We start from the raw sequence: 12295 nt of genomic DNA, 5'->3' as shown, positions 1-12295 counted from the left end.
ATTGTATTAAGAGAATAAGTTTTGATTGGAATTTTAGAGAGGAAGAAGCACACACCACACATAAAATATATACAAATCAGATACAAAATATACAAAAGACATATTGTATAAAATTTATATAATAATTGTATTTAAGTTGTATGATATTGTAGTTATATTTAACTGGGTTAAAATAATGTATGAACGTTGTAGATAAACTGTAGATTAGTTGTAAATAAGTGTATACTGTATAGTTAGTTGTAATTCAATATTACAAAATTAAATGCAATGTGACTAATTCAATATTACATTTCAAGTCGCAATTGGCTATAATTTCATTGAGAGTAAAATTTGATTATGTAATTTGACCAAATAACTTGTGACTATAATTGTCAAAAATATCGATAAGTTCAAAATGTCTCTGTGCCAATTCTCAGTACTTGTACTGAGTATTGCCATTTGTCTAAGTAATAAGGAGCCTTATTTTCAAGTTGGTTACATGATAGACCTGGAGGCTTGTAACGATCCGGTCGGTCGTTTTGAGTAAATTTGGTATGTTTAGACTCGTGAGTGGATGGGCTTCAGGGTTTTGTGACTTTTGTCGGATTTCGAGACGTGGCCTCGGGGACGAGTTCGGCCGATTTCGAATTTTTGGCTCTAATTCGGTAGTTTTCTTGTGGAATTGATCCCTTTAGCCTATATTAATTATATTGTACTACTTGTGGCTAGATTCGGGACATTCGGAGGCCGACTCGTGAGGCAAAGGCAATTTGGAGTAGCATTTTTCTCGGATTGAGGTAAGTAATAGTTTTTAATCTGGTCCTGAGGGTATGAAACCCTGGATGTTGTGCTATGTGATTATTTTGGAGGTGACACACATGCTAGGTGATAGGCGTGTGGGCGTGCATCGTGGGAATTATGACTCTGTCTGTCCCATGAAACAATAAATTGGAATAACTTGTTATTAGCTATATGTTTCTCTTAGTGTTATAGAAATTGGACTGAAATCCATGTTAGAAATCATGCTTAGGCTATATGAAGTAACTTTTGAGACTTGCAGAGGTCGTGTACTTGCTCAATTAACTGCTATTTGATGTCTTGTACTCAGTCATGATTTTTTTGCGTATCATACCTCCTCTCTTCTTGTTCCTTGTTGATACATGTTATTATCTCTGTTTGGGCTGATTTATATGATTTTTGAGAACCTGAGATACTAGAGAGGTTGATGACTGAGTGAGGCCGAGGGTCTGAGGGTGAGGTATTGATACTGTAGCATGTAAGTTGTCCGTACGGATCATGATATGATACTGTAGCACGTGAGTTGTCCATGCGGATCTTGATATGATATTATAGCACGTGAGTTGCCCGTGCAACACGTGACTTGTCCATGCGAATTATAGCGCTTGGGTTGTAAGAGTTCCTCCGGAGTTTGTACACCCTCATGGAGCGCATGTACCTATTGAGCATAAGTACTGAGAGCTGAGAGCTGAGAGCCAAGTGATTGAACTGTTAAGATGAGTTAAGTGATTGTTGCCCTGAGAGGCTATACTTGTTTTCATTTGTTGTTGTACTTAGTTGATATCAGTCATTGTTGTGAACTTCCTGGAACATTTTATATCCGGTCTACCTGAACTTGAAACTGTATAAAATTGACTTGACTTAAACTGCCGGATTTGAAAGTATGTCTATTCATTACTGAAATTACTGAAATGAACTGTACTTGTATAGCTCGTCACTGCTTCTCAGTTCCTTATTTGTTTTTGTTACTTACTGAGTTGGTTCTACTCACGCTACACCCTGCACTTAAATGTGCAGATCCAGGCGTGTCAGGTCACGGAGGACGTTGAGCTCGTGCGTGGTCGAATACCGGAGATTTACGAGGTAGCTGCCGGTGTTCGCAGTCCTTGTTCTCCTTCTTTGCTATCTTTCTTTCCTGTATTCACATTTAGACATAGACTCTAGTAGACACTATTTTCTTATACTGGTTTTCTAGATGTCATGACTTAGTGGCACCCCGATGTCAGGCTATTTTCCGCACTTATGTTTTGGGTTTACCCTATTTTTATGAAAAACTCCGGTTATTTTGAATGTCTTAATTCATTTCTGTTAAATGTTGAAAGTGTTTTGAAAATGTTGGCTTGCCTAGTATCACGATAGGCGCCTTGACAACAGGTTAGGTTTTAGGTCTTGACAAGTTAGTATCAGAGTCTAGGTTACATAGGTCTCACGAGTCATGAGCAGATTTAGTAGAGTCTTGTGGATCGATACTAAGACATCTGTACTTATCTTCGAGAGGCTGCCGAACTCTTAGGAAACTTTGCATTCTTCAATTCTTATCATGTGGATCTGTTGATTGTGGTAACTAAACCTCTGTTATTTTATTCTCTCACAAATGGTGAGCACACATGCTAATGGACAGGACGGACAGCCACCAGTACAACCAGTCGGGGCTGCAAGAGGCCGAGGCCGCGGTAGAGGCTGTGGTAGGGGCCGAGGTGCAGCTTGCGCAGCAGCTAGGGTAGCACTTGCAGATCCACCAGTTGCCCCAGTTCAGGATCAAGTCCCAGTTGTGGATGCGCCAGCGGGACCAGCTCATGCACCAGTTGTGCCCATTGTTATTTGAGGCCTTCAAGAGGCCTTGGCTTAGATTTTGATCGTGTGCACCATTCTTGCTCAGGCGGTCTTTGTTCCGGCCTTAACAACCACTTATCAGGCCTGGGGAAGTGCTCATACTCCTGCACACCCGAGCAGGTGATGTAGGGACTCCAGACACCGGGAGTACCACTAGCGCAGCTGGTTGCAACTGCTTAGGACTATGTGGTTCTTGTCATGCCTGATGATGAGCAGCGTATATTAGAGAGGTTTGGGAGGCTCCAACCTCCGTCTTTCAGCAGTGCAGAGGAAGAGGATGCCCAAGGTTTCTTGGACAAGTGTTAGAGGATCCTTCGTACAACAGGTATTCAAGACACTAGTGGGGTCTCGTTCACTACCTTTCAGTTCACTGGAGCTGCCTTCACTTGGTGGGAGGATTATAAGAGGCGTAGGTCGGTTGGTGCAGTGCCACTTACATGGCAGGAGTTCTCCATTATCTTCTTGGAGAAGTATGTGTTGCAGTCTCATAGAGAAAAGCTGCACAGACAGTTCGAGCAGTTGCATCAGGATGATATGACTGTGATGCAGTACGAGATGAGGTTTTCTAAGTTGGCCCATCATACGGTTTGGCTAGTTCCCACTGATAGGGAGATGATCAAGAGGTTCGTTGATGGCCTCACATTTCAGATGCGGGTGCTTATGACTAGAGAGAGGGTGTCTGGTGCTACTTTTGAGGAGGTTGTTGACATTGCTCGGGAGATAGAGTCGGTTCGCCTCTAGGAGCGAGTTGAGAGGGAGGCCAAGCATCCTTATGGATCAGGTAGTTTTGGTGGTGTTCCTTCTGAAGGACATTTCCACCACGGCAAGGGTCGTCCCTATAGGCGTACTCAAATAACTCGGCTAGTTCATAGTGGTGCGTCAGTCAGCCACAATTCTCACATTGTTGGCTCAGGCGAGTCTTCATTCAGTGCACTACCAGTGCAAAGTTCATGCCTCATCTGCTCAGGTTTCTACGGGTAGTTCCTTGGGGTATTAAGAGCCGTAGTTCCGTTAGAGAAGGGGTTGTTTCGAGTGCGGGGATCTTGGTTATATAAAAAGAGATTGCCCTAGGTTGTTAAGTAGGACTCCACATTAGAGCTCTCGGCCGATGGCACCAGCACCAGCAGCTATATCACCCGCTTAGCCAGCTCGGGGTGGGGCGCAGTCAGCTAGAGGTCGCCTTAGAGGGGGAGTCCAATCAAGTGGCGGTCAGGCCCGTTTCTATGCACTCCCTGCCAGACCAGATACCATTGCTTCAGACACAGTGATCACATGTATTATCTCAGTATGTCATCGAGATGCTTCTGTATTATTTGACCCCGGTTCCACCTATTCATATGTATCGTCATATTTTGCTCATTATTTGGACATGCCTCGTGAATCTCTAGTTTTATCTGTTCGTGTATCTATGCCGGTGGGCAATACTATTATTGTGGACCGCGTATATTAGTCGTGTGTAGTGACTATTAAGATATTAGAGACTAGAGTGGATCTGTTGCTGCTTAGTATGGTTATCTCCATGGCATGCTATTCTGGATTGTCACGCTAAGACTGTGACATTAGCGATGCCGGGTTTGCCAGGGATTGAGTGGCGAGGTTCTTTAGACTAAGTTCCCATTAGAGTAATTTCATACTTGAAGGCCCAACGAATGGTCGGGAAGGGTTGCATTTCTTATTTGGACTTTGTGAAGGATGTTAGTGTAGAGACCCCAACTATTGATTCTGTTTCGATAGTGCGAGATTTTTCGAATGTGTTTCCTGCAGACTTGTCGGGCATGCCATCAGATATCGATATTGACTTCGGTATTGATTTGGTGTCGGGTACTCAGCCCATTTTATTCCACCGTATCGTATGGCACCAAGGGAGTTGAAAGAATTGAAGGAGCAACTTCAAGAACTCATTGATAAGGGCTTTATTCGGCCTAGTGTGTCACCTTGGGGTGCACCAGTTCTATTTGTGAAGAAGAAGGATGGTAATATGAGAACGTGCATTGATTACAGGTAGTTGAACAAAGTCACAATCAAGAACAAGTATCTTTTGCCTCGTATTGATGACTATTTGACCAGCTTCAGGGAGCGAGGGTGTTCTCCAAGATCGATCTGAGGTCTGGGTATCACCAACTAAAGATTATGGACTCGGATATTCTTAAGATAACTTTCAAGATTCGTTATGGTCATTATGAGTTCCTCGTGATGTCTTTTGGGCTGACCAATTCCCCAGCAACATTCATGCATTTGATGAATAGCGTGTTTCGGCCTTATCTCGACTCGTTCGTTATTGTGTTCATTGATGATATCCTGGTGTACTCTCGTAGCCAGGAGGAGCACGCCCAACATTTGAGGGTTGTATTGCAGCGGTTGAGGGAGGAGAAACTTTATGCCAAGTTATCCAAGTGTGAGTTTTGGCTTAGTTTAGTGGCGTTCTTGGGGCATGTGGTGTCTAGCGAGGGTATTTAGGTAGATCCGAAGATGATAGAGGCGGTTCAGAGTTGGCCCGGATCGTCCTCAGCTATGGAGATTCGGAGCTTCCTTGGTTTGGTTGGTTATTACTGTCGGTTCGTGTAGGGTTTCTTGTTTATTGCATCGCCCTTGACCAAATTGACCCAAATGGGCGCTCCTTTCAGGTGGTTGGATGAGTGTAAGGAGAGCTTTCAGAAGCTCAAGACTGCCTTGACCATAGCTCCAGTTCTAGTGTTACCATCAACTTCTGGTTCTTATACAGTATATTGTGATGCTTCTAGGATCGGTATTGGGTGTGTTTTGATATAGGAGGGTAGAGTGATTGTTTATGCTTCCCGCCAGTTGAAGCCCCATAAGAAGAACTACTATGTTCATGATTTGGAGTTGGCTGCCATTGTCTATGCGTTGAAGATTTGGAGGCACTATCTCTATGATGTGTCTTGTAAAGTGTTTACTAATCATCGTATCCTCCAGCACTTGTTCAAATAGAAGGATCTCAATTTGAGGCAACGGATATGGTTGGAGCTGCTAAAGGACTATGATATTACTATTCTGTGTCACCTAGGAAAGACCAATATGGTGGCCGATGCCTTGAGTAGGAAGGCGGTGACTATGGGCAGTCTTGTATTTATTCCTATTGGGGAGAGACCTCTTGCAGTTAATGTTCAGGCTTTGGCCAACCAGTTTGTGAGATTGGATGTTTCGGAGACCAGTAGAGTTCTAGCTTGTGTGGTTTCTCAGTCTTCTTTATTTGATCGCATTAGAGAGCGCCAATGATGACCCTCATTTGCTTGTTCTCAAGGATAGAGTTCAACACGGTGATGCCAGAGATGTGACTATTGGTGATGATGGGGTATTGAGGATGCAGGGACGGATATGTGTGCCCAATGTAGATGGGCTACGGGAGTTGATTCTTGAGGAGGCCAGCAGCTTGCGGTATTCCATCCATCCGGGTGCCGCAAAGATGTACCAAGACCTGAGGCAATACTACTGGTGGAGGAGAATGAAGAAGGATATAGTTGGGTTTGTGGATCGGTGTCTCAACTATCAGCAGGTAAAATATGAGCATCAGAGACCGAGTGGATTGCTTCAGAAGATAGAGATTCTAGAGTAGAAGTGGGAGCGAATTACCATGGATTTCGTAGTTAGGCTCCCATGAACTTCGAGGAAGTTCGATGCTATTTGGGTGATTGTGGATCGTCTCCCGGACCTATTGATCAAGGAGCTCGAGAATGGCTGACCAAGTCTGTGCACTTCATTCCTGTGAGTACTACTTATTCTTCAGGTCGGTTGGTTGAGATTTACATCAGAGAGATTGTTTGCCTGCACGGTGTGCCAATTTTCATCATTTCAGATAGGGGCACGCAATTTACATCGTAGTTTTGGAGAGCCGTGCAACGAGAGTTGGGCACTCAGGTTGAGTTGAGCATAGCATTTAACCCTCAGACGGACGGATAGTCCGAGCACACTATTCAGATATTGGAGGACATGTTACGTGCTTATGTCATTGATTTTGGTGGTTCATGGGACCAGTTTTTGTCGCTCGCGGAATTTGCTTACAACAATAGTTATCAGTCGAGTATTTAGATGGCTCCATATGAGGCTTTATATGGGAGACAGTGTAGATCTCCGGTGGGTTAGTTTGAGCCGGGTGAGGCTAGGCTATTGGGCACTGACTTGGTTCAGGATGCTTAGAACAAGGTTAAATTGATTCAGGAGCGCTTCGCACGACGCAATCAAGACAAAAAAGTTATGCCGACAGGAAGGTTTGTGATGTGTCTTACATGGTTGGGGAGAAGGTTCTGCTGAAGGTTTCATCGATGAAGGGTGTTATGAGGTTCGGAAAGAAGGGCAAGTAGAGCCCTCGGTTCATTGGGCCTTTTGAGGTACTTCTGAGGATTGGGGAGGTGGCTTACAAGCTTGCCTTGCCACCTAGCTTGTCGAATGTGCATCCAGTATTTCATGTTTCTATGCTCCGGAAGTATATCGGTGATCCATCTCATGTTTTGAATTTCGGCACGGTTTAGTTGGATGGTGACTTGACTTATGATGTGGAGCCGGTGGCTATTTTGGGGCGGCAGGTCCGAAAGTTGAGGTCAAAGGATATAGCTTCAATGAAAGTGCAGTGGAGAGGTCGGCCCGTGGAGGAGGCTACTTGGGAGACCGAGCGGGAGATGCGAAGCAGATAGCCCCACCTATTTGAGACTCCGGGTATATTTCTAGACCCATTCGGGGACGAACGTTTGTTTAAGAGGGGGAGGATGTAATGACCAGACCGGTCGTTCCGAGAGTTATAGCATCGTTCCCCCATTTTCTGCTTCTTTTGTGTTCTACAAATCAGATACAAAATATACAAAAGACATATTGTATAAATTTTATATAATAATTGTATTTAATTTGTATGATATTATAGTTGTATTTAACTGGGTAGAAATAATGTATGAAAGTTGTAAATAAATTATAGATTAGTTGTAAATAAGTGTATACTGTATAGTTAGTTGTAATTCAATATTACAAAATTAAATGCAATGTGACTAATTCAATGTTACATTTCAAGTTGCAATTGACTATAATTTCATTGAGGGTAAAATTTGATTATGTAATTTGACCAAATAACTTGTGACTATAATTGTCAAAAATATCGATAAGTTCAAAATGTCTCTGTGCCAATTCTCAGTACTAGTACTGAGTATTGCCATTTGTCTAAGTAATAAGGAGCCCTATTTTTAAGTTGGTTACATGATAGACCTGGAGACTTGTAATGACCCGGTCGGTCATTTCGAGAGTTATAGCCCTGTTTCCTCATTTTTTGCTTTTTGTGTTCTACAGTTGTATTATGACTTATCGGATTAGTTGGTTTGGGTCCGGAGTGATTTCAGAATGAATTGAGACACTAAGTCTCTTATTTGAAAGCTTAAGTTGGAAAAGTTGACCGGATGTTGACTTATGTATAAACGACCTCGGATTTGAATTTTGATGGTTCGTTAGCTCAGTTAGGTGATTTTGGACTTAGGAGCGCGTCCGGATTGTGTTTTGGAGGTCCGTAGCAGAATTAAGCTTGAAATGCCGAAAGTTGGAATTTTGAAAAGTTTGAGAGGGAGTGGACTTTTTGATATCGGGGTTAGATTGGATTTCCGGAAGTTGGAGTAGGTTTGTGGTGTCATTTATGACTTGTGTTCCAAATTTGAGGTCAATCGGACGTAATTTGATATGTTTTGACGTCGTTTGTAGAATTTGAAAATTTCGAAGTTCATTAGGCTTGAATCCGTGAGTAATTTGTATTTTTGATATTATTTGAGGTGATTTGAGGATTTGACTAAGTTCGTATTGTCACACCTCCTTTTTCTACCCCGAAGAAGATATAAGGGAGTTTTTTCAATTAAAGTGACAATAACCGAAACGAGGTTATTTATTCAAATTCAGAGTCGCCACTTGGAATAATTTATGGTGTCCCAAGTCACCGGTTAAAAATCCCGAATCGAGAAAAATTGACTCTGTTTTAAAGTCTGCGAAACCAGAAGACCGGATAAGGAATTCTGTTAACCTGGGAGAAGGTGTTAGGCATTCTCGAGTTCCGTGATTTTAGCACGGTCGCTTTAATCATACTTGGCTTAATTAATTTGTTTAATTACATATTTTAGAACCTACGTGCATTTTTACCCTTTTGCCGCTTTTAACTACGTGATTATTCGCGATTATGGAATTATCTTGAAACGAGTCACGCGTACGTGTACTCTTTTTGTTTGGCGTGTCAAGAATCATGTAACGCGTACGTGTACACAATTAATCATGCTTTTGTTAATTAAGATTGTTGCGTCCAAAGTTGCGCGAACGCATACCTTGGTTTTAATTTAAGAAATCGTGGCTATGTCACGCGAACGTGTACATAATCACTATAATAAATCCAAAACGTGCCTAAAGCACTCTAACGGTGTTCATTATTCTTCCTAGAATTTGAGATTATTAATGCCAAATTTACGAACAAGATATTATTGGGGAGCAGATAGGATGGCTAACATGATCTATTACTTGGCCAGATTCCTTATGGTCCAAGGCCTACCTTATGGTCCATTCTTATTCCTTGCCAAGAAAGAAACAACTCCAATTTTTCCATCTACCCGATTAAAAGCATTTATTCAAGAACCCAAGACTACATGCATCACAATCGTAATAAAAACTAATTATAACAATTCAAAGGAAAACTACGACATGCTACTCAAACAACGTAGAATCACAAATCAATCAACATGCATACCAAGCTATCATAACACAATGAAATAAGAATTAAAATTGAGAATTGGACCTTTTATTAACGAACAAAGCTGAAAATTGCAAATCAATCGGGCTACACAAAGCAACAATCCTCGGACCGAAACACCGAAATTACAAACCGGAACCTCGAATCGACACCGTTCCAACTCCTAACACCCGATCGATTCTAAAGCTGCACACAAACTCCGCCACGTGCAGCTCCACCGAGTTGAACACACTCACCTCCACGCTTTGTATTCTCCATACGCCCGAGGAATATTACCACCAAAACATCCTTACTTTTTAAATCAATTGTCTGTATTTATCTTGAAATTCGAAACTAATAGAGTAATTCCATGAAGGGAGTTCCAGTGGAGTACTTGTAGTTATAAAGTAAGAGATACAAATTAAAGGTGTAATGTAAATGTAATCACGGAAAAAGAAAGAGAACCCAATTTTGTTAATAACCTACAAACGGAAAAAAGACAAATAAAGATTCATGTCCACAGCTTTTCGTTACCCAATATTTTGTTCTTTGAATTGATACAAATTGAGAAGACGATAGCTTTGAAATCGGAAAAAACTAGAAATTTGAGGTTGAAATGAAGAAATTCAAGACCTTTGCTACTGACCGCAGCTTCAATTATTGTTATTGCTCTCTTTTTTACTGTAGGAATTTTTTTTTCTTAGCTAGGTCTAGGTCTAGGAATTGAAATTTTAGGGTAGGATTTCTATAATGAGGTATTTTATATGGAGCTGGGAAGGGATGATGGTCATTAGATTAGAAGAAAAATAGATGTCTAGGATTAAATCTTGCACTTAAGTGGGCTAATGAGTTGGGAAGAATGGGCTAAGGGTAATTGGGTTGGACCATGTCTTTTGGGTTTGAATTTAGGCTATAAAAAAGATCAAATAATATAATGTATCTATAAAAATATAAAAATCACTCTAAATTAAAATAAACTAATATAAAACTAAATACTACGTGTGAAACTAATTTTTTTTGTATTTTCAAATGTTATAATACTATAAATATAAATACACTAATTGACTTTAACCTAAATATGAAGAATATTTTTTTTTGTAATTTTTTACTTTTTGTGATAAAATAAAGTAAAAATAAAAGAGTCAAAACTAGCTAAAATATCGATATTAGACCTAAACTAAATATTATATTCTAAAATATGTAAAATCTTGGGGAGGATCAAAAATCACATGTCTACACGTATGATATTTTGAGACTTGTTGGTATGTTTGGTTAAGGTCCTGAGGGCCTCGGGTGAGTTTTGGGTGGTTAACGGATTATTTTTGGACTTTGGTTGATGGCTGATATCTGCTGGTGTGATTATTCTGGTTTCCTTCATCTATCAAAATCGAGGTCATGATCGAGTCCATGAGGGAGGGCAGAAACGAGAGGGCAGAATTGAGGGCAGCCTGGACAGAAGCTTTAAGTTATAAAATAAGGGGACTTCATTCCATTTTCCATTTTTGACGAATTGTAGCTTGGGGAGAGGAAATTCTTGAGAGATTTTTCAAGGAAAAACATTGGGGTAAGTGATTCTTACTTGGTTTTGGCTAAATCCCATGATTATGTCTTTAATTTCATGATCTAATTTGTGATTTTGGGTGAAAAATTGGGGAAAAAGAGGAAGTGTTCTTGAGATGAATTTTTGAGGTTTTGAATGGTATTTTGTTATCGGATTTGAGTAAATTTGATATGGTTAGACTCGTGAGTGAATGAGCTGGCTTTTATGACTTTTGTCGGATTTCGAGACGTGGGCTCGGGGACCGAGTGCGGGCCTATTTTGGATTTTTGGCTCTAATTCAGTAGTTTTCTTGTGGAATTGATCTTTTAGCCTATATTAACTGTATTGTACTACTTGTGGCTAGATCCGGGACGTTCGGAGGCCGACTCGTGAGGCAAAGGCATTTTGGAGTAGCATTTTGCTCGGATTGAGGTAAGTAACAGTTTTAAATCTAGTCCTGAGGGTATGAAACCCCGGATGTTGTGCTATGTGATTATTTTGGAGGTGATGCACATGCTAGGTGATGGGCGTGTGGACGTGCACCGTGGAAATTGTGACTCGGTTCGTCCCGCAGAATCGTAAATTGGAATAACTTGCTATTAGCTATATGTTTCTCTCAGTGTTATAGAAATTGGACTGAAATCCATATTAGAAATAATGCTTAGGCCATATGAAGTCATTGTTGGGACCCGCAGAGGTCGTGTACTTGCTGAATTAACTGTTATTTGTTGTCTTGTACTCAGTCATGATTTTCATACGTATCATACCTCCATCTCTTCTTGTTCCTTGTTCATATATGTTATTATCTCTGTTTGGGCTGATTTATATGATTTTTGAGAACCTGAGAGACTAGGGAGGTTGATGACTGAGTGAGGCCGAGGGCCTAAGGATGAGGTATTGATATTGTAGCCCGTAAGTTGTTCGTGCGGATCCTGATATGATATTGTAGCATGTGAGTTGTCTGTGCGGATCTTGATAGTGATATTATAGCACGTGAGTTGTCCGTGCAGATTATAGAGCTTGGACTGTAGGAGCTCTCCGGAGTTTGTACACTCCCAGTGAGCGCAGGTACTTATTGAGCATGAGTACTGAGGGCTGAGAGCCAAGTGATTGAGCTGTTGAGATAAGTTGAGTGACTGTTGCCCTGAGAGGCTATACTTATTTTCATTTGTTGTTGTACTTAGTTGATATTTGTCATTGTTGTGAACTTCCTAGAAGATTTTATATTCGGTCTACTTGAACTTGAAACTGTATAAAACTGACTTGACTTAAACTACCGAATTTGGAAGCATGTTTATTCTTTACTGAAATTACTTAAATGAACTGTACTTGTATAGCTCGTCACTACTTCTCAGTTCCTTATTTGTTTCTATTACTTACTGAGTTGGTTGTACTCACGCTACACCCTACACTTAAATGTGCAGATCCAGGTGTGTCCTGTCACGAAG

This window comes from Nicotiana sylvestris, chromosome 5 (assembly GCF_000393655.2).
Source record: "Nicotiana sylvestris chromosome 5, ASM39365v2, whole genome shotgun sequence".
NCBI classification, from domain to species: domain Eukaryota; kingdom Viridiplantae; phylum Streptophyta; class Magnoliopsida; order Solanales; family Solanaceae; genus Nicotiana; species Nicotiana sylvestris.
Note: the sequence above shows the minus strand (reverse complement) of the source record.